Genomic DNA, 22,337 nt, shown 5'->3' on the forward strand with positions numbered 1-22,337 from the left:
AAAAAAGAATAAAATAAAAAAAAACCATATACTTACCTTCTGATGGCCCCCTGTCTGCTCCCGGCGGCGCTGCTGGGATTTCGGCTGTTCGCGGTGGTGTCAAAGGACTTTCCATGACGTCATTTAGTCATGTGACAGGTCACGCGACCGCTGACGTCGACAGTCGCGTGACCTGTCACATGATTAAATTACATAATTGAAGGTCCTTTTTAGAGCTCCGCGAGCCACCAAAGACACCGGACGCACCGGAGAAGGAGACCTGGGGCCATCGGAAGATGAGTATAATGTGTTGTTTTTTTTCAACATTTTTATTCTTTTGTTTTACTATTGATGCTGCATTTGCAGCATCGTAACTTTGTCACACAACATTCATCCATGCCGGTTGCATGGATTTATATAGTGTGACCAAGTTGTCAAGCACTTTTCCAAGTGATGCTAAAGTCGCTTGGAAAAGCGCTTGACAACCCGCATGCGAAATCGCATGTTCAAAACTCTTCACAAACGTTTCTACCTGGCAGAAAAAACGCATGTAAAATCCGCATACGTTTTTTCTGCCAGGGAGATGCAGTAACGCTCCACAGCATTTCCGCATCATGGGCACTTAGCCTTACAGGAGAAAATATGCCATATAATTTGTTGTACAATTTCTCCTGAGTATGCTGATACTCCATATGTGATGGAAAACTTCCGGTTATGTGCATGGCAGGGCTCGAAAGGGAAGGAGCGCCAACTAAATTCTGGAGCTCAATTTTGGCTTGAATAGATTGCAGGCACCATGTCACATTTGAAGAGCACCTGACAAGCCAAAATAGCAGAAACCCACACAAGTGACCCCATTTTGGAAACGACGCCTTTTAAGGAATTGATCTAGGGGTTCAGCGAGCATTTCTAACCTTTAGGCGATTCACAAAATTGTATAATATTAGGCTGAGTAAATGGAAAATTACCATTCTTTCTACTAAAATGTTGCGTTGGCCCCAAGTTTTTAATTTTCAAAAGGGATAATAGGGGAAAATGAATGCTACAGTTTGTTATGCAATATCCCCTGAATACTCTATATGTGGTAGAAAACTACTTTTGAGGCACAGTGCAAAGCTCAGAAGGGAAGAAGCACCATATTCGAGTTAAAATTTTTCTGGAATCGTTTGTGGGTGCATGTCACATTGGTAGAGCCCCTGAGGTGCCAAAACAGTGGAACCCTCCATAAGTGACCTCATTTTACAAATTAAACCCCCAATGAATTCATCTAGGGGTGCATTGAGCATGTTGATGCCACATGTGCCTCACAGAATTTTATACCATTGGGTGATGAAGAAAAAATAATTACAGTTTGATCAGTAAAATGTTTTTTTAACCCAAAGTTTTTTTAATTTTTATGAGGATTAATAGGAAAAAATGGACTGCACAGTTTGTTGTGCAATTTCTCCTAAGTGCGCCAATACCCTACATGTAATCGGGAAATACTTTTCAGGAACAGTGGAAAGCTCAGATGGGAAAGAGCCCCATATTGTAGTGGAGATTTTGTTGTTATGATTTGTTTGTGGGTGCTATGACCCACTAGGAGAGCCCCAGAGGTGCCAGAACAGCAGAACACCCCCATAAGTGACCCCATTTTAAAAACTACACGTCTCAATTAATTTAACTAAGGGTGCAGTGATCATATTGACACCATAGGTGTGTCACAGAATTTTATACCATAGGGCAGTGAAGAAAAAATAATTACATTTTTACCCCAAAAATTTTGTTTTAGCCCAAAATTTTACAATTTCACAAGAGGAAATGGGTAAAAATGACACCAAAATGTGTCACACAATTTTAGCGGAATGTGACAATACCCCATACAGTGGCTTGCGAAAGTGTTCATCCCCTTGGCACTTTTTTATGTTTTGCTACCTCACAACCTGTTATTGCTCTGTTTTTTGACGGTTTGCATCAGTTCATGTAAAGAACATGCCTACAACTATTAACATTTGGTTTTCTTTTTATTGTGAAGCAAAATAACTGAAAACTTCCGTGTGCCTTAATATTCACCCCCTAAAGTCAGTGCTTTGTAGACCCTCCTTTTGCAGCAATTACAGCTGCAAGTTGCTTTGGATAAGTCTCTATGAGCTTTCCACATGTTGCCACTGGGATTTTTGCCCATTCCTCAAGGCAAGACCGCTCCAGCTCCTTTAGATTAGATGCTTTCTTCTGGTGAACAGGAATCTTCAAGTCTGACCACAGATTCTCAATTGGATTATGGTCTGGGCTTTGAATAGGCCACTCTAAAACATTTACACGTTTCCCCTTAAACCACTCGAGTGTTGCTTTAGCAGTATGCTTTTGGTCATTGTCTTGTTCAGGGTCGGACTGGTGCACCAGGACACCGGAAAATTTTCTGCGGTGGGCCTGGGGTCCTCAGTGGGCCCCAGAGCAGGATGCATGGGGCCCCTGGTTAACATGGCCGCCGGTGCTCCGCACTGCAAGGGCCCAGAGGGTCAGGAGGGCCCTTGCACTGCTGCTGATGAGGGCAATCTGGCCAGCTTCTCGGACTCCAGGCTCTGGGGGGCCCATGGCCAGATTGCCCTCATCCTGTGCGGCGGACAGGGAGCGATCCCTCCAGCTCCGCTGCCGACAGGAGGAAAATGGCAGCGGAGCTGGAGGGATCCATCCTCACATCTGCTTCCTGCCCGGAGCCTCCTCCCTGACACAGGCTCGCGCTGCTTGATGACATCATCATGCAACGTGAGGCTGTGTCAGGGAGAAAGATGCTGGGCTGGAAGCAGAGGACAATGCTGCGGGGGACCGTGTTGAGAGGTAAGTGTTTTTTTTTAACTAATACACTGGACTGGAGATGGGGGGTGAAATGGGGACAGCAATGGTGATGGAGAAGGTGGGGGGAGATGAGGGAGAGCAATGGTGATGGAGGAGGTGGGGGAGATATGGCATGGCCATGGGGGAGGTGGGGGGAGATACGGCATGGTGATGGAGGAGGTGGGGGGAGATATGACATGGCAATGGTGATGGAGGAGGTGGGGGGGAGATATGGCATGGTGATGGAGGAGGTGTGGGGAGATATGGCATGGCAATGATGATGGAGGAAGTGGGAGAAGATATGGCATGGAAATGGGGCAGTTGGGGGGAGATATGCATGGCATGGTGATGGAGGAGGTGGGGGGAGATATGAATGGTATGGTGATGGAGGAGGTGGGGGGAGATATGCATGGCATGGTGATGGAGGAGGTGGGGGGAGATATGCATGGCATGGTGATGTAGGAGGTAGGGGGAGATATGCATGGCATGGTGATGGAGGAGGTAGGGGGAGATATGCATGGCATGGTGATGGAGGAGGTGGGGGGAGATATGAATGGTATGGTGATGGAGGAGGTGGGGGGAGATATGCATGGCATGGTGATGGAGGAGGTGGGGGGAGATATGCATGGCATGGTGATGTAGGAGGTAGGGGGAGATATGCATGGCATGGTGATGGAGGAGGTAGGGGGAGATATGCATGGCATGGTGATGGAGGAGGTGGGGGAGATATGCATGGCATGGTGATGGAGGAGGTGGGGGGAGATATGTATGGCATGGTGATGGAGGAGGTGGGGGAGATAAGCATGGCATGGTGATGGAAGAGGTGGGGGGAGATAAGGCAATGATGATGTAGGAGATGGGGGAGAAATGGCAATGGTGGAGAAGGTGGGGGAGATATGACAATGTTGGAGAAGGTGAGGGAGAGCAATGATGGAGAAGGTGGGGGAGAGCAATGATGGGGATGGGAGAGAGCAATGATGGAGGAGGATGGGGAGAACAATGATGGAGATGGGGAGAGCAATGATGGAGGTGGGGGAAAGAAATGATGGGGAATTATTTGGACGCTATATGTTCTTAATATCTGGTCTGGTCACGGTGTGGTGGTATTTCTCCCTTGTATGTGGTATTATTCAGTCACTATGTGGTAGTAATATGTGGTCTGTCATGGTGTGGCAGTATTTCTCCCTTGTGTTACTATTGGTGTTGGTATAGTGGATTGTGTTGTGCATGGTGGTCATTTGTTCTCTCTGATATTAATTAGGAGAAGATTCTTTATTTCCATTAGTGATTAAATACTTGGAACAAGATACACTTACAGGGGTTCTCTGTGGAAAACAAGTAATTACCTCTCCACAGGTTAAGTGATAAATTATTGATTAGTGGGGCCTGACTGCTGGGACCCACACCGATTGGTAGAATGTGGAGCTTTTATCCCCATTAGACTGGAGCTCATGTGCGACTTGACCACAGATCCATTCATTCCAGTGGCTGTTCTTGTTTTTTTCTGGAAGCCACAAAGAGAATGAATGGAGCTGCGGTCAGACGTCCCACCTGCTGCTGCATTTTAAAATGGGGATAAGTGTCCTGTCAGGGATAAAACTTCTGCATTCTTCCGATAGGTGCGTTTTTCAATGTTCGGACCCAAACGATCAATAAGTGATCACTGATCCTGTGGATCCCATGTTTTAACCCAAGAACCCCTTTAATGCAAACTATCGTAATTCTACATCTCAGTTATGGTGGTGCACAGTAGATGTGCAGGAGCTGCCTGTGATTTACAATCGACGCTCCACAATAACGGGGATATCGGCTAACAGTTATTTGCATATTGCTGTAGGGTGGGCCCTGAGGATCAAATCCTCCTGTGGGCCCCAGACACCCCAGTCCGACACTGGTCTTGTTGGAAGGTAAACCTCGGTCCCAGTCTCAAATCACTGACAAGAAAATTCTATTAAAGAAGGAAATACCAAATTTTTAGACAATCATATGCCCTAGAATACCTCAAAAGACAGAAAACCTACAAAAAGGGTATCCACAACAGGCTTTTACATCATAATATAATCTTTATTAGAAAAAATTAATATTAAAAAAATATACACATACAAAGACACAAGGACATTAAAAAAATACACATACAGTACAGACCAAAAGTTTGGACACACCTTCTCATTTAAAGATTTTTCTGTATTTTCATGACTATGAAAATTGTACATTCACACTGAAGGCATCAAAACTATGAATTAACACTTGTGGAATTATATACTTAGCAAAAAAGTGTGAAATAACTGAAAATATGTCTTATATTCTAGGTTCTTCAAAGTAGCCACCTTTTGCCTTGATGACGGCTTTGCACACTCTTAGCATTCTCTTGATGAGCTTCAAGAGGTAGTCACCGGAAATGGTTTTCACTTCACAGGTGTGCCCTGTCAGGTTTAATAAGTGGGATTTCTTACCTTATAAATGGGGTTGGGACCATCAGTTGAGTTGTGCAGAAGTCTGGTGGATACACAGCTGATAGTCCTACTGAATAGACTGTTAGAATTTGTATTATGGCAAGAAAAAAGCAGCTAAGTAAAGAAAAACGAGTGCCCATCATTACTTTAAGAAATGAAGGTCAGTCAGTGCGAAAAATTGGGAAAACTTTGAAAGTGTCTCCAAGTGCAGTTGCAAAAACCATCAAGCGCTACAAAGAAACTGGCTCACATGAGGACCGCCCCAGGAAAGGAAGACCAATAGTCACCTCTGCTTCTGAGGATAAGTTTATCCGAGTCACCAGCCTCAGAAATCGCAGGTTAACAGCAGCTCAGATTAGAGACCAGGTCAATGCCACACAGAGTTCTAGCAGCAGACACATCTCTTCAACAACTGTTAAGAGGAGACTTTGTGCAGCAGGCCTTCATGGTAAAATAGCTGCTAGGAAACCACTGCTAAGGACAGGCAACAAGCAGAAGAGACTTGTTTGGGCTAAAGAACACAAGGAATGGACATTAGACCAGTGGAAATCTGTGCTTTGGTCTGATGAGTCCAAATTTGAGATCTTTGGTTCCAACCACCGTGTCTTTGTGCGACGCAGAAAAGGTGAACGGATGGACTCTACATGCCTGGTTCCCACCGTGAAGCATGGAGGAGGAGGTGTGATGGTGTGGGGGTGCTTTGCTGGTGACTCTGATGGGGATTTATTCAAAATTGAAGGCATACTGAACCAGCAAGGCTACCACAGCATCTTGCAGCGGCATGCTATTCCATCCGGTTTGCGTTTAGTTGGACTATCATTTATTTTTCAACAGGACAATGACCCCAAACACACCTCCAGGCTGTGTAAGGGCTATTTGACCAAGAGGGAGAGTGATGGGGTGCTACGCCAGATGACCTGGCCTCCACAGTCACCAGACCTAAACCCAATCAAGATGGTTTGGGGTGAGCTGGACCGCAGAGTGAAGGCAAAAGGGCCAACAAGTGCTAAGCATCTCTGGGAACTCCTTCAAGATTGTTGGAAGACCATTTCCGGTGACTACCTCTTGAAGCTCATCAAGTGTGTGCAAAGCAGTCATCAAAGCAAAAGGTGGCTACTTTGAAGAACCTAGAATATAAGACATATTTTCAGTTGTTTCACACTTTTTTGTTAAGTATATAATTCCACATGTGTTAATTCATAGTTTTGATGCCTTCAGTGTGAATGTACAATTTTCATAGTCATGAAAATACAGAAAAATCTTTAAATGAGAAGGTGTGTCCAAACTTTTGGTCTGTACTGTATATACAAATTGAAAATTGATGCAGGAGGGGGATGGGTATATGCCAAATAAATAGAATTAATTTATTGTCATATACAAAAAATCAATCTGAGAATTAATGCACTGGACCCATATAATTAATACCATCAAATTCATTCATAAATACTAAGTTCATTACAACAGAACAACAATGTGTTCAATATATTTCATTAAATAACCAATCAAGAGTCCAATATAATATTAGATACTCCTATTTCACATAGTCATAAAATTAGTGGCAATGTTAGGCGGCGATCCTCTCATGAGGTTACTCCATCAATCCAAAGTGCAGTGCTTTCAAAAATAAAGTGCAGTACAAGCATGAAAAGTGCTATAAAGGGCCTACAGCAGCAGGGATCACTATTCTACAAAATAATAAAGTAAATTAATTAATATGTAATCCTCCAGTGAGGTCACTCAGTGCTTAGGGAACGCAGTGCATTAAATGGCATATAAAAATAGAGATATATAACAATGCAGTACAGGCATAATCAGTCTTATAATGAAAGGGACATACCACAACCCCTTCTCGCTCCTGCTTCATCAGGGAGTGTGGTGTGAGGGAATGTGGGAGGTTTATATAGTAAAATAATCAGCTGCTAATAATTACCAATTGGATAGCGCAATAATACCGGGCGCGGCTGTCCGCGCATGCACATAGCCGCTGCGGCCTGAGTGGAGGAGACGGATAACCGTTGTAGAAGGACAAGCCTTCCATACATGACGTGTAGACCGACCCAGCCAGCTGGAACACAGGCAAGGCGCATGTGCAGAGCGCACCCCGCAGCCATCTTCAAAAAGGGCGTAACTTCATGCTACACTGCTCAAAAAAATAAAGGGAACACTTAACAGAATATAACTACAAGTAAATCAAACTTCTGTGAAATCAAACTGTCCACTTAGGAAGCAACACTGATTGACAATCAATTTCACATGCTGTTGTGCAAATGGAATAGACAATAGATGGAAATTATTGGCAATTATCAAGACACACTCAATAAAGGAGTGGTTCTGCAGGTGGGGACAACAGACCACATCTCAGTACCAATGCTTTCTGGCTGATGTTTTGGTCACTTTTGAATGTTGGTTGTGCTTTCACACTCGTGGTAGCATGAGACGGACTCTACAACCCACAGAAGTTGCTCAGGTAGTGCAGCTCATCCAGGATAGAACATCAATGCGAGCTGTGGCAAGAAGGTTTGCTGTGTCTGTCAGCGTAGTGTGCAGAGGCTGGATGCGCTACCAGGAGACAGACCAGTACACCAGGAGACGTGGAGGGGGCCATAGGAGGGTAACAACCCAGCAGCAGGACCACTACCTCCGCCTTTGTGCAAGGAGGAACAGGAGGAGCACTGCCAGAGCCCTACAAAATGACCTCCAGCAGGCCACAAATGTGCATGTGTCTGCACAAACGGTTAGAAACCGACTCCATGAGGGTGATATGATAACCCGACTGTAACGGGTCTGGGAGGCGGAACCTCTGAGCTACTATACAAGGGGGCTGCCCTTGTAAGGGAGCGGGTGGCGACCAGGGAAGACGGGCAGGGAGTCACAGCAGGTGACCGGGACAGTCTCTGAGTGAACGGGCTGGAGGTCACGGCAAGTGACCGGGGCAGTCTCTGGATGAACGGGCAGATGGTCACGGCAAGTGACCGGGGCAGTCTCTGAATGAACGGGCAGATGGTCACGGCAAGTGACCGGGGCAGTCTCTGGGTAAAGGGTTGGTACGACCTGTGGCGGCTGATGATAGACGTGAGCTCCCAGGTGAGCAGGCGAGAGTCTCTGGATGAACGGGTGGTCACAGCATGTGACGGCGGAGCCTCCAGGAAGACCAACAGACAGGCGGCAGATGAGCGCTCCCAGGTGCGCGGGCAGAAGTCTCTGGACAGGCGGGTGGTCACAGCACGTGACGGCAGAGTCTCCAGGTAGGCTAGCAGACAGGCAGCAGATGAGCGCTCCCAGGTGAGCGGGCAGGAGTCACTGGACAGGCAGGTGGTCACAGCACGTGACGGCGGAGCCTCCAGGTAGGCTAGCAGACAGGCAGCAGATGAGCGCTCCCAGGTGAGCGGGCAGGAGTCACTGGACAGGCAGGTGGTCACAGCACGTGACGGCGGAGCCTCCAGGTAGGCTAGCAGGCAGGTAGCAGATGTGTGCTCCCAGGTGAGCAGGCAAGCTGGTCCATAGACAGACTGACTGGAGTTGGAAGGCAGACCGTCGGACCTCAGGCAAGCAGGCAGGTGGCTGAAGTGCGCTCCCAGGTGAGCGGACAGGCTGGTCCTTAGACAGACTGACAGGAGTAGTAAGGCAGACCGTCGGACCTCAGACTAGCAGGCAGGTAGCAGGTAATCAGGCAGGAATAAGACAGCAAGCTGGCAGGAATCTGGCAGGTATCTGGCAGGTAACTGGCAACGGGACCTGAGGGCTGAAGCAGAGTAGTGAACAGTGCAACAACATTGCTCGGGCACCTCCATTTTGGAGGAGGTGCCTTATATATGGTGAAGTCCTCCGGCCATTGGCCGGGGACTCCTTAGGACGGCGCGCGCGGCCCCTTTAAGAGGGAGGGAGAGCGCGCGCGCGCGCCCTAAGCACAGTGGCCCGGAAGGAGCGCGCGCTGCCAGCAGAGCAGGAGGAGGACGCCGGGCACGGAGCAGAGCGGTGAGGGGAACAGCGTCCCTGCCTAGCAGAGGGCAGGGACGCCGGCGCTACAGTACCCCCCCCTTTAGGCCCCCCCTTTTTTAGGCCAGACAGAAATTTAGCTAGGATAAGAGGGGCATGGATGTTCTCCCGGGGCTCCCACGTTCTCTCCTCAGGACCAAACCCCTTCCAATCTACTAGAAAAAAGGTCTTTCCTCTTACCCTTTTGGTGGCAAGAATGTTCTCTACCTCAAACTCGTCCTCAGCAGAAACCGGAGCAGGAGGCGTACCTGTAGACTTGGAAAAAGAGTTAAGTACCACAGGTTTGAGGAGAGATACATGGAAGGAGTTAGGGATCCGTAAGTTGGCCGGGAGTTTCAATTTATAGGCCACCGGGTTGATCTGACTGATGACCTCCAGAGGACCGATGAACCGAGGCCCTAACTTGTAAGAAGGTATCTTGAGTTGGACATATTTAGATGAGAGCCAGACTTTATCTCCAGGACGAAATTGTGGAGGATCCAGGCGTTTTTTGTCAGCGTGTCTTTTCATCCGTTCGGACGACTGAAGGAGTGCGGATCGGGTACTCTCCCAAATGGAGGAAAATTTGCTAACGAGAGATTCCGCAGCCGGGTTGTCCACAGAGGTGGAGACAGGAAAAGGAATCCGAGGATGCTGACCGAAGACTACAAAAAACGGGGATTTGGAGGAGGATTCGCTCTCGTGATTGTTATAAGAGAACTCGGCCCATGGTAGGAGATCCACCCAGTCTGAATGATGGGCATTAACGAAGTGCCGGAGGTAACTGGTCAGGTTCTGATTGATCCGCTCCACTTGACCATTGGACTGTGGGTGGTAAGCGGAAGAGAAGTCCAGGGTGACGTCTAGCAGTCTACAAGTGGCTCTCCAGAAACGTGAGGTGAACTGTACCCCACGATCCGACACGATGTGGAGGGGCAGGCCATGAAGACGGAAGATGTGGCGGATAAAGTCCTTAGCCAGCTCGGGTGCAGACGGGAGGACTGGCAGGGGAATAAAGTGAGCCATCTTGGAAAAGCGATCCGCGACCACCCAAATGACCGTACAACCGGCGGAGACGGGGAGATCAGTTATGAAGTCCATAGCAATATGCTGCCAGGGGGCAGCAGGCACAGGAAGCGGAAGGAGGCGACCGGATGGCAGGTGTCTCGGGACTTTGTTGCGGGCGCAGGACACACAGGCAGAAACAAAGTCTATTACGTCCTTGTGCAGGGTAGGCCACCAGTAGTGCCGGGCAATAAGCTGGAGGGTCTTTTTCTGACCGGCGTGGCCAGCTAGTTTAGACGAATGGCCCCAGTGTAGGATCTTCTTCCGATCAGGCACTGAAACAAACGTCTTACCGGGAGGGAGACGATTTAGACTCACGGGAGCCACCTGCATTACTCTGGCGGGATCGATGATATGTTTAGGTTCTTCCTCGAGATTGGACACCAGAAAGGATCGGGACAAGGCGTCTGCTTTGACGTTTTTGTCAGCCGGGCGAAAATGAAGAACAAAATCAAAGCGAGCAAAAAACAAGGACCACCGGGCTTGGCGCGGGTTAAGTCTCTGGGCATGCTGGAGGTAAGCCAAGTTCTTCTGGTCAGTGTAAATTATTACCGGGTGAAGAGCCCCCTCGAGCAGGTAACGCCACTCCTCCAATGCCAGTTTGATGGCCAATAACTCTCGGTCTCCTATGGAATAATTGCGTTCAGAGGAGGAGAAGAGTTTAGAGAAGAAGCCGCAAGTTACCATCCTCCCGGAAGATGATTTTTGAGTAAGTACCGCTCCGGCTCCAGAGGAGGAGGCGTCAACTTCCAGGAAGAACTGCTTGTTGCCGTCCGGGCGGTGCAGCACCGGGGCGGAAGAGAAGGCCTGTTTTAGGGAAAGAAAGGCCTCCTCTGCTTCGGGCGGCCACTCTTTGGGATTAGTACCCTTACGGGTGAGCGCGGAAATTGGGGCAGTCCGGGAAGAGAAGTGTGGTATGAAGAGGCGGTAGTAGTTAGCGAAGCCCAGGAATCGCTGAATGGCCTTCAACCCCTCAGGTCGAGGCCATTTCTCGATGGCAGACAGTTTCTCTGGATCCATTCGTAGGCCGGTCTGAGAAATAATGTAGCCCAAAAACGGAAGCGAGGTCTGCTCAAAGAGGCACTTCTCGTATTTAGCGAAGAGGTGATTCTGCCTGAGCCTGAGCAGGACCTGACGAACGTCCCTCCGGTGAGTCTGGAGATCCGGAGAGAAGACCAAGATGTCGTCCAGGTACACCACTACGCAGGAGTAGAGAAGGTCCCGGAAGATGTCGTTGACCAACTCTTGAAAGACGGCAGGAGCGTTACAGAGACCAAAGGGCATTACCAGATATTCATAGTGGCCGTCCCGGGTGTTGAATGCCGTCTTCCATTCATCCCCCTGACGGATACGAACCAGGTTGTACGCCCCACGGAGGTCCAGTTTGGTGAAGATTCTAGCCCCCCTCAGACGATCAAATAACTCCGGAATGAGCGGAAGGGGGTACTTATTCTTCACCGTGATCTGGTTAAGGCCTCTATAGTCTATACAGGGACGGAGAGAGCCGTCCTTCTTTTTGACGAAAAAGAAGCCTGCTCCCGCCGGGGAGGTAGATTTCCGGATGAATCCCCTGGCCAGATTCTCCTCAATATATTCGGACATCGACCGGGTCTCAGCAGCGGATAATGGATAAATACGCCCACGGGGAGGAGTAGTACCAGGTAACAGGTCGATAGGGCAGTCGTATGGTCTATGAGGGGGTAGTGTCTCTGCTTCCTTTTTATTAAAGACATCAGCATAAGACCAATAAGGAATCGGAAGTCCAGGTAGATTAGCTGGGGTAGGAGAAGGACGGGCGGGATGAACAGGAACCAAACAAGTCTTATGACAGTCCTGTCCCCAGCGAAGGACTTCTCCGGTCTGCCAGTCAAGCATGGGTGCATGTCTCTGGAGCCAAGGTAGACCTAGTAAGAGGGCGTGAGAGAGTCCAGGCAGAACATGAAAAGAGATGCTCTCAGAATGCAGCATTCCCACCTGCAGAGTTACGGATTCGGTGATGAGTTGGATGGGACGTGGTAAGAGGCCCCCATCCACAGCAGCGACAGATAATGGTATAGCCAGAGGTTTGGTGGGAATGCGGTATTTTTCTACCAGGGCCTGTGAAATAAGATTCCCGGCCGCTCCAGAGTCAAGTTGGGCTAGTTCGAAATAACGATTCTCCCCGCAGATAATTGAGACTGACAGCAGCAGAGATGGAAAGGATTTATTCTTGTCTAGGTCGACCTCTCTGAGCGAACCTAGACACAGGCGTTTCCCGACCTCTCTGGACAGGTACGGATCCGGTGCTCCTTACTGCCACAGTAGAAGCAGCTCCCCTCGGCACGGCGTAAGTCCTGACGGGTTTTGACCATCTTGGTCTGGTCGACCTGCGTAGGCTCAGGAGAGTGTACCTGGGGAGAGACGGAGGGAGTGACGGGTTTCTGAAGAGTAGGAGCTAGACGTGGAAACCTCCTCTCACGGGTGACCTCTTTGGAACGCTCCTGGAACCGTAGGTCAATCCGGGTGGCAAGAGTTATTAGGTCATCGAGAGTGGTAGGAATGTCTCGACCGGCAAGTTCATCTTTAATACAGCCGGACAGACCCTCCCAGAAGACGGATACCAGAGCGTCGTTATCCCAGGCCAGCTCCGAGGCAAGGGTACGGAACCGTATGGCATATTGGCCCACGGTGAGATTTCCCTGACGGAGGCGCAGCAGAGATGATGCGGATGAGGTCTTCCGTCCGGGTTCGTCGAAGACTTTCCGGAAAGCCGAGAGAAAGGCAGGCAAGTCGGACACCAGGGGGTCTCCTCTCTCCCATAGAGGATTTAGCCAGGCCAGGGCCTCCCCGGTGAGATGAGACATGATGAAGGCAATTTTGGCCCGGTCGGAGTTAAACTGGTGGGACAATAGTTCAAAGTGCAGGGTGCACTGGTTTATTAAGCCCCTAGCTTGAGCGGGGTCGCCTCCGAAGCGTGGAGGTGTAGAAAGCCGGGGTCCGGGGCAGGATGCCATGGTATTGGTGGGCAGCGGCGCTGCTGGGCTGCGAGTCATGACACTAGCGGTGGTTGCTGGTGGAGCAGTCAGAGTGTCCAGGAAAGAGTTGACATTCCGCAGATGACTCAGGATGGACTCCTGTTGGGACCTCTGACGGGACAGTTCATGACGTAGGTCCGAAAGCGAGAGAGCTTGGGTGCCACCGGGTTCCATGGCCCGAGCAAACTGTAAAGGGTCTGGGAGGCGGAACCTCTGAGCTACTATACAAGGGGGCTGCCCTTGTAAGGGAGCGGGTGGCGACCAGGGAAGACGGGCAGGGAGTCACAGCAGGTGACCGGGACAGTCTCTGAGTGAACGGGCTGGAGGTCACGGCAAGTGACCGGGGCAGTCTCTGGATGAACGGGCAGATGGTCACGGCAAGTGACCGGGGCAGTCTCTGAATGAACGGGCAGATGGTCACGGCAAGTGACCGGGGCAGTCTCTGGGTAAAGTGTTGGTACGACCTGTGGCGGCTGATGATAGACGTGAGCTCCCAGGTGAGCAGGCGAGAGTCTCTGGATGAACGGGTGGTCACAGCATGTGACGGCGGAGCCTCCAGGAAGACCAACAGACAGGCGGCAGATGAGCGCTCCCAGGTGAGCGGGCAGAAGTCTCTGGACAGGCGGGTGGTCACAGCACGTGACGGCAGAGTCTCCAGGTAGGCTAGCAGACAGGCAGCAGATGAGCGCTCCCAGGTGAGCGGGCAGGAGTCACTGGACAGGCAGGTGGTCACAGCACGTGACGGCGGGGCCTCCAGGTAGGCTAGCAGACAGGCAGCAGATGAGCGCTCCCAGGTGAGCGGGCAGGAGTCACTGGACAGGCAGGTGGTCACAGCACGTGACGGCGGAGCCTCCAGGTAGGCTAGAAGGCAGGTAGCAGATGTGTGCTCCCAGGTGAGCAGGCAAGCTGGTCCATAGACAGACTGACTGGAGTTGGAAGGCAGACCGTCGGACCGCAGGCAAGCAGGCAGGTGGCTGAAGTGCGCTCCCAGGTGAGCGGACAGGCTGGTCCTTAGACAGACTGACAGGAGTAGTAAGGCAGATCGTCGGACCTCAGACTAGCAGGCAGGTAGCAGGTAATCAGGCAGGAATAAGACAGCAAGCTGGCAGGAATCTGGCAGGTATCTGGCAGGTAACTGGCAACGGGACCTGAGGGCTGAAGCAGAGTAGTGAACAGTGCAACAACATTGCTTGGGCACCTCCATTTTGGAGGAGGTGCCTTATATATGGTGAAGTCCTCCGGCCATTGGCCGGGGACTCCTTAGGACGGCGCGCGCGGCCCCTTTAAGAGGGAGGGAGAGCGCGCGCGCCCTAAGCACAGTGGCCGGGAAGGAGCGCGCGCTGCCAGCAGAGCGGGAGGAGGACGCCGGGCACGGAGCAGAGCGGTGAGGGGAACAGCGTCCCTGCCTAGCAGAGGGCAGGGACGCCGGCGCTACACCGACATCCACAGATGGTGGTTGTGCTCACAGCCCAACACCGTGCAGGACGCTTTGCATTTGCCACAGAACATCAGAATTGGCAAAGTCGCCACTGGTGCCCTGTGCTCTTCACAGATGAAAGCAGGTTCACACTGAGCACATGTGACAGATGTGACAGAGTCTGGAGACGCCGTGGAGAGTGATCTGCTGCCTGCAACATCCTTCAGCATGACCAGTTTGGAAGTGGGTCAGTAAAGGTGTGGGGTGGCATTTCTTTGGAGGGCCGCACAGCCCTCCATGTGCTCGCCAGAGGTAGCCTGACTGCCATTAGGTACCGAGATGAGATCCTCAGACCCAAGTGAGACTATATGCTGGTGCAGTTGGCCCTGGGTTCCTCCTAATGCAGGACAATGCCAGACCTCATGTGGCTGGAGTGTGTCAGCAGTTCCTGCAAGATGAAGGCATTGAAGCTATGGACTGGCCCGTCCGTTCCCCAGACCTGAATCCGATTGAGCACATCTGGGACATCATGTCTCGCTCCATCCACCAATGTCACGTTACACCACAGACTGTTCAGGAGTTGGCGGATGCTTTAGTCCAGATCTGGGAGGAGATCCCACAGGAGACCATCCGCAACCTCATCAGGAGCATGCCCAGGCGTTGTAGGGAGGTCATACAGGCACGTGGAGGCCACACACAATACTGAGCCTCATTTTGACTTGTTTTAAGGACAGTACATCAAAGTTGGATCAGCCTGTAGTGTGTTTTTCCACTTCAATTTTGGGGGTGACTCAAAATCCAGGCCTCCATTGGTTAATAAATTTGATTTCCATTGATGATTTTTGTGTGATTTTGTTGTCAGCACATTCAACTTTGTACAGAACAAAGTATTCAATGAGAATATTTCATTCATTCAGTTCTAGGATGTGTTATTTGAGTGTTCGCTTTATTTTATTGAACAGTGTATAATAGTTCTCTATCTGTGCCCGTAAACTGACTAATTGTCCATCAGTGCTCAGATCCTAATGTGTATAGTCCCTAATTGTACAACTGCAGGTAAAAAAAATATATGCAGAAAAGACAAAAAAAAAAGAAACAAAAAGGAGGGAAAAGTAAAAATAATAATAGAACTGTGTAGTGTGTGCCTAGTAAGTGAAAGACCACAAAAAAATCATATGTAAAAGTGCATAAAATAAGATATGGGATGAAAATAAAATGTGTGTATATGTGTATGTACTCAAAGTCCAGAGGAAATAAGTGAAATCATGTAGTGTAAATTATTAATGTGAAAAATCTGTGAAATATAACAAATATGTATATAAAGCATGAAAAGTATATGGAAAAAATAAAAAAATATATAAATGAAAAAATACACATAAAAAATATGATGAACAATAAATCTAAAAAATAAAAATAATGAAATATAATAAAAAATAAATAATAATAAAAAAAATAATAATAATAGGGGGTTGAATGAAAAAAATAAATAAATAAATAAATTATATAAAAACCTGCAATAAAGGGTTAGTTAGTACAGAGGCAGGGGCGGACCTACAGATGGTGCAACTGCACCGGGGCTCGGCGGTGCAGAGGCGCCCTAGCTGGGCGGCTAATGATGCGGGCAATGTGGCCTGCTTCTCGGTGCCCAAGGCTCTGGGGGGCCCATGGCCAGATTGCCCTCATGATATGCGGCAGGCAGGGAGCGATCCCTGCAGCTCCACTACTGACAGGAGGAAAATGGCAGTGGAGCTGGAGGGATCCATCCTCACTTCTGCTGCCTGCCCGGCGCTTCCTCCCTGGCACAGGCCCGCGCTGCTTGATGACGTCATTAAGCAGCGCAGGCCTGTGTCAGGGAGAAAGTTACCGGAGACGAGGATGCTGCAGGGGAGCGGGCTGAGAGGTAAGTTGTGTCTTTTTTTTTATACTGAATTGCTGGGAGAGGAACAGGAGAATGAGGGGAGAGCAATGGTAGCGATGGGGAGAGCAATGATGGGGCTCGGGAGAGCAATGATGGGGCTGGAGAGAGCAATGATGGGGCTGGAGAGAGCAATGATGGGTCTGGGAAGAGCAATGATGGGGCTCAGGAGAGCAATGATGGGGCTGGGGAGAGCAATGATGGGCCTGGGGAGAGCAATGATGGGTCTGGGGAGAGCAATGATGGGCCTCGGGAGAGCAATGATGGGGATGGAGAGAGCAATGATGAGGCTTGGAAGAGGAGAGAGCAATGATGGGAATGGGGAGAGCAATGATGGGGATGGGGAGAGCAATGATGCGGATGGGGAGAGCAATGATGGGGATGGAGAGAGCATTGATGGGGCTGGGGAGAGCAATGATGGGGCTGGAGAGAGAAATGATGGGGCTGGGGAGAGCAATGATGGGGCTAGGGAGAGCAATGATGGGTCTGAGGAGAGCAATGATGGGGCTGGGGAGAGCAATTATGAGGATGGTGGGAATGGGGAGAGCAATGGTGGGGCTGGGGAGAGCAATTATGGGGCTGGGGAGAGCAATTATGGGGCTGGGGAGAGCAATTATGGGGATAGTGGGGATGGGTAGAGTAATGGTGGGGCTGGAGAGAGCAATGATGGGGAGAGCAATGATGGGGCTGGAGAGAGCAATGATGGGGCTGGGGAGAGCAATGATGGGGCTGGAGAGCAATGATGGAGCTGGGGAGAGCAATGGTGGCGATGGGGAGAGCAATGATGGGGCTGGAGAGAGAAATGATGGGGCTGGGGAGAGCAATGGTGGCGATGGGGATAGCAATGATGGGGCTGGGGAGAGCAATGATCGGGCTGGGCAGAGCAATGATGAGGATGGTGGGAATGGGGAGAGGAATGGTGGGGCTGGGGAGAGCAATTATGGGGCTGGGGAGAGCAATGATGGGGCTGGGGAGAGCAAAGATGGGGATGGTGGGGATGGGGAGAGCAATGGTGGGGCTGGAGACAGCAATGATGGGGAGAGCAATGATGGGGCTGGAGAGAGCAATGATGGGGCTGGGATGAGCAATGATGGGGCTGGAGAGCAATGATGGGGCTGGGGAGAGCAATGGTGGCGATGGGGAGAGCAATGATGGGGCTGGGGAGAGCAATGATGGGGCTGGGGAGAGCAATGATGGGGATGGGGAGAGCAATGATGGGGATGGGGAGAGCAATGATGGGGATGGGGAGAACAATGGTGGGGCTGGGGAGAGCAATGATGGGGAGAGTAATGATGGGGCTGGAGAGAGCAATGATGGGGCTGGGATGAGCAATGATGGGGCTGGAGAGCAATGATGGGGCTGGAGAGAGCAATGGTGGCGATGGGGAGGGCAATGATGGGGCTGGGGAGAGCAATGATGGGGCTGGGGAGAGCAATGATGGGGATGGGGAGAGCAATGATGGGGATGGGGATGGGGAGAACAATGATGGGGCTGGGGAGAGCAATGATGGGGCTGGGGAGAGCAATTGTGGGGCTGGGGAGAGCAATGATGGGGATGGTGGGGATGGGAGAGCAATGATGGGGCTGGGGACAGCAATGATGGGGACAGCAATGATGGGGCTGGGGAGAGCAATGATGGGGATGATGGGGAGAGCAATGATGAGGATGATGGGGAGAGCAATGATGGGGCTGGGGAGACTATTGATGGCGCTGGGGAGAGCAATGATGGGAATGGAGAGAGCAATGATGGGGCTGGGGACAGCAATGATGAGGAGAGCAATAATGGGGCAGGAGAGAGCAATGATGGGGAGAGCAATGATGGGGCTGGAGAGAGCAATGATGGGGCTGGGGAGAGCAATGATGGGTCTGGAGAGAGCAATGATGGGGCTGGGGAGAGCAATGATGGGACTGGAGAGAGAAATGATGAGGCTGGGGAGAGCAATGATGGGGATGGGGAGAGCAATGATGGGGATGGGGAGAGCAATGATGGGGATGGGGATGGGGAGAACAATGGTGGGGCTGGGGAGAGCAATGATGGGGCTGGGGAGAGCAATTGTGGGGCTGGGGAGAGCAATGATGGGGATGGTGGGGATGGGAGAGCAATGATGGGGCTGGGGAGAGCAATGATGGGGACAGCAATGATGGGGCTGGGGAGAGCAATGATGGGGATGATGGGGAGAGCAATGATGAGGATGATGGGGAGAGCAATGATGGGGCTGGGGAGACTATTGATGGCGCTGGGGAGAGCAATGATGGGAATGGAGAGAGCAATGATGGGGCTGGGGACAGCAATGATGAGGAGAGCAATAATGGGGCAGGAGAGAGCAATGATGGGGAGAGCAATGATGGGGCTGGAGAGAGCAATGATGGGGCTGGGGAGAGCAATGATGGGGCTGGGGAGAGCAATGGTGGTGATGGGGAGAGCAATAATGGGGCTGGGGAGAGCAATAATGGGGCTGGGGAGAGCAATGATGGGACTGGGGAAAGCAATGATGAGGATGATGGGGAGAGCAATGGTGTGGCAGGGAAAGAGCAATTATGGGGCTGGGAAGAGCAATGATGGGGCTGGGGAGAACAATGATGGGGCTGGGGAGAGCAATGATGGAGATGGTGGGGATGGGGAGAGCAATGGTGGGGCTAGGGAGAGCAATGATGGGGATAGGGAGAGCAATGATGGGGCTGGGGAGAGCAATGATTGGGATGGTGGGGATGGGGAGAGCAATGATGAGGATGATGGGGAGAGCAATGTTGGGGCTGGGGAGAGCATTGATGGGCCAGGGGAGAGCAATGATGGGGCTGGGGAGAGCAATGATTAGGATGGTGGGGATGGGGAGAGCAATGATGGGGCTGGGGAGAGCAATGACGAGGCTGGGGAGAGCAATGACGGGGATGGGGAGTGCAATGATGGGGATGGTAACTCTGGGAAGAGCAATGATGAGGATACGGAGAACAATTATAGGGTTGGTGGTGATGAGGAGAGCAATGATGGGGAAAGCAATGATGGGGCTGGGGAGAGCAATGATGGGGATGGTGGGGATGGAGAGAGCAATGGTAGGGCTGGGGAGAGCAATGATGGGGATGGTAACTCTGGGAAGAGCAATGATGAGGATACGGAGAGCAATTATAGGGATGGTGGGGATGGGGAGAGCAATGATGGGGAAAGCAATGATGGGGATGGGGAGAGCAATGATGGGGATGGGGAGAGCTCTGTGGACGCACTGCTCAGCTATCTGCAAATATTACATTACACTTATACACAAATGTATATAATAATAAATTGGGTAATAGTTACATGAGTGAAGAGATGCTGCCTTTATTCAAAGTGAATCAAGTGTATTTTGACAAGTACTACTCAGATAGGGAGGGGCCCACCGGGATATCCACCTGTTCCCTAGTGGGCCAGTCCCTGCCTAGGCTTATCTATTGCATACTAAATATTCTCACAGTCTCAGTAGAATTGCTCTTTGGCCACAGCCCCACTATCAGTATTTAGTCAGTATTCGGTCAGTATTTTTTCTCAGGAGTGGGAGCCAAAACCAGGAGTGGAACAATCAGGGAAAAGGTATAATAGAAACAAGTCACCAATTCTGCATTTATCACCCACTCCTGGTTTTGGCTCCCACTCCTGAGAAAAAATACTGACCGAATACTGACCAAATACTGATAGTGGGGCCGTGGCCTTTATGAAAACGTGGGAAGAGGATGGAAATGTCGCCATTTCACTTCAGTTATGAAGGAATAAACTTCCTCCAAGAGGAGCCAAACATGAAAGTGTAAGGCCACATTCACATGTTCAGTATTTTGATCAGTATTTTACCTCAGTATCTGTAATCCAAAACCAGGAGTGTAACAATAAGAGGAAAAGTATAATAGAAACACGTCATGTATTTTTCTCCTGCTCCTGGTTTTGTCTTACAAATACTGATGTAATAAACTCACCAAATACTGAACGTGTGCATGTGGCCCATATATATATATATATATATATATATATATATATAGTACAGACCAAAAAATTTGGACACACCTAATTTAAAGATTTTTCTGTATTTTCATGACTTTGAAAATTGTACATTCACACTGAAGGCATCAAAACTATGAATTAACACATGTGGAATTATATACTTAACAAAAAAGTGTGAAACAACTGAAAATATGTCTTATATTCTAGGTTCTTCAAAGTAGCCACCTTTTGCTTTGGTGACTGCTTTGCACACTCTTGGCATTCTCTTGATGAGCTTCAAGAGGTAGTCACCGGAAATGGTCTTTCAACAATCTTGAAGGAGTTCCCAGAGATGCTTAGCACTTGTTGGCTCTTTTGCCTTCACTCTGTGGTCCAGCTCACCCCAAACCATCTCGATTGGGTTCAGGTCTGGTGACTGTGGAGACCAGGTCATCTGGCGTAGCACCCCATCACTCTCCATCTTGGTCAAATAGCCCTTACACAGCCTGGAGGTGTGTTTGGGGTCATTGCCCTGTTGAAAAATAAATGATGGTCCAACTAAACGCAAACCGGATGGAATAGCATGCCGCTGCAAGATGCTGTGGTAGCCATGCTGGTTCAGTATGCCTTCAATTTTGAATAAATCCCCAACAGTGTCTCCAGCAAAGCACCCCCACACCATCACACCTCCTACTCCATGCTTCACGGTGGGAACCAGGCATGTAGAGTCCATCCGTTCACCTTTTCTGCGTCGCACAAAGACACGGTGGTTGAAACCAAAGATCTCAAATTTGGACTCATAAGACCAAAGCACAGATTTCCACTGGTCTAATGTCCATTTCTTGTGTTCTTTAGCCCAAACAAGTCTCTTCTGTTTGTTGCCTGTCCTTAGCAGTGGTTTCCTAGCAGCTATTTTACCATGAAGGCCTGCTGCACAAAGTCTCCTCTTAACAGATGTTGAAGAGATGTGTCTGCTGCTAGAACTCTGTGTGGCATTGACCTGGTCTCTAATCTGAGCTGCTGTTAACCTGCGATTTCTGAGGCTGGTGACTTGGATAAACTTATCCTCAGAAGCAGAGGTGACTCTTGGTCTTCCTTTCCTGGGGCGGTCCTCATGTGAGCCAGTTTCTTTGTAGCGCTTTATGGTTTTTGCAACTGCACTTGGGGACACTTTCAAAGTTTGCCCAATTTTTCGGACTGACTGACCTTCATTTCTTAAAGTAATGATGGCTACTGGTTTTTCTTTACTTAGAATTTGTATTATGGCAAGAAAAAAGCAGCTAACAGTCTATTCAGTAGGACTATCAGCTGTGTATCCACCAGACTTCTGCACAACACAACTGATGGTCCCAACCCCATTTATAAGGCAAGAAATCCCACTTATTAAACCTGACAGGGCACACCTGTGAAGTGAAGACCATTTCCGGTGACTACCTCTTGAAGCTCATCAAGAGAATGCCAAGAGTGTGCAAAGCAGTCATCAAAGCAAAAGGTGGCTACTTTGAAGAACCTAGAATATAAGACATATTTTCAGTTGTTTCACACTTTTTTGTTAAGTATATAATTCCACATGTGTTAATTCTTAGTTTTGATGCCTTCAGTGTGAATGTACAATTTTCATAGTCATGAAAATACAGAAAAATCTTTAAATGAGAAGGTGTGTCCAAACTTTTGGTCTGTACTGTATATATATATATATATATATATATATATATAAAAGCAGACATGCTGAAGGAGTTAACAGTGGATTTACCATAAACTGC

Source organism: Phyllobates terribilis, unplaced genomic scaffold (genome assembly GCF_046119375.1).
Source record: "Phyllobates terribilis strain yellow unplaced genomic scaffold, ASM4611937v1 Scaffold_1__5_contigs__length_1240528914, whole genome shotgun sequence".
In the NCBI taxonomy this organism is placed as follows: domain Eukaryota; kingdom Metazoa; phylum Chordata; class Amphibia; order Anura; family Dendrobatidae; genus Phyllobates; species Phyllobates terribilis.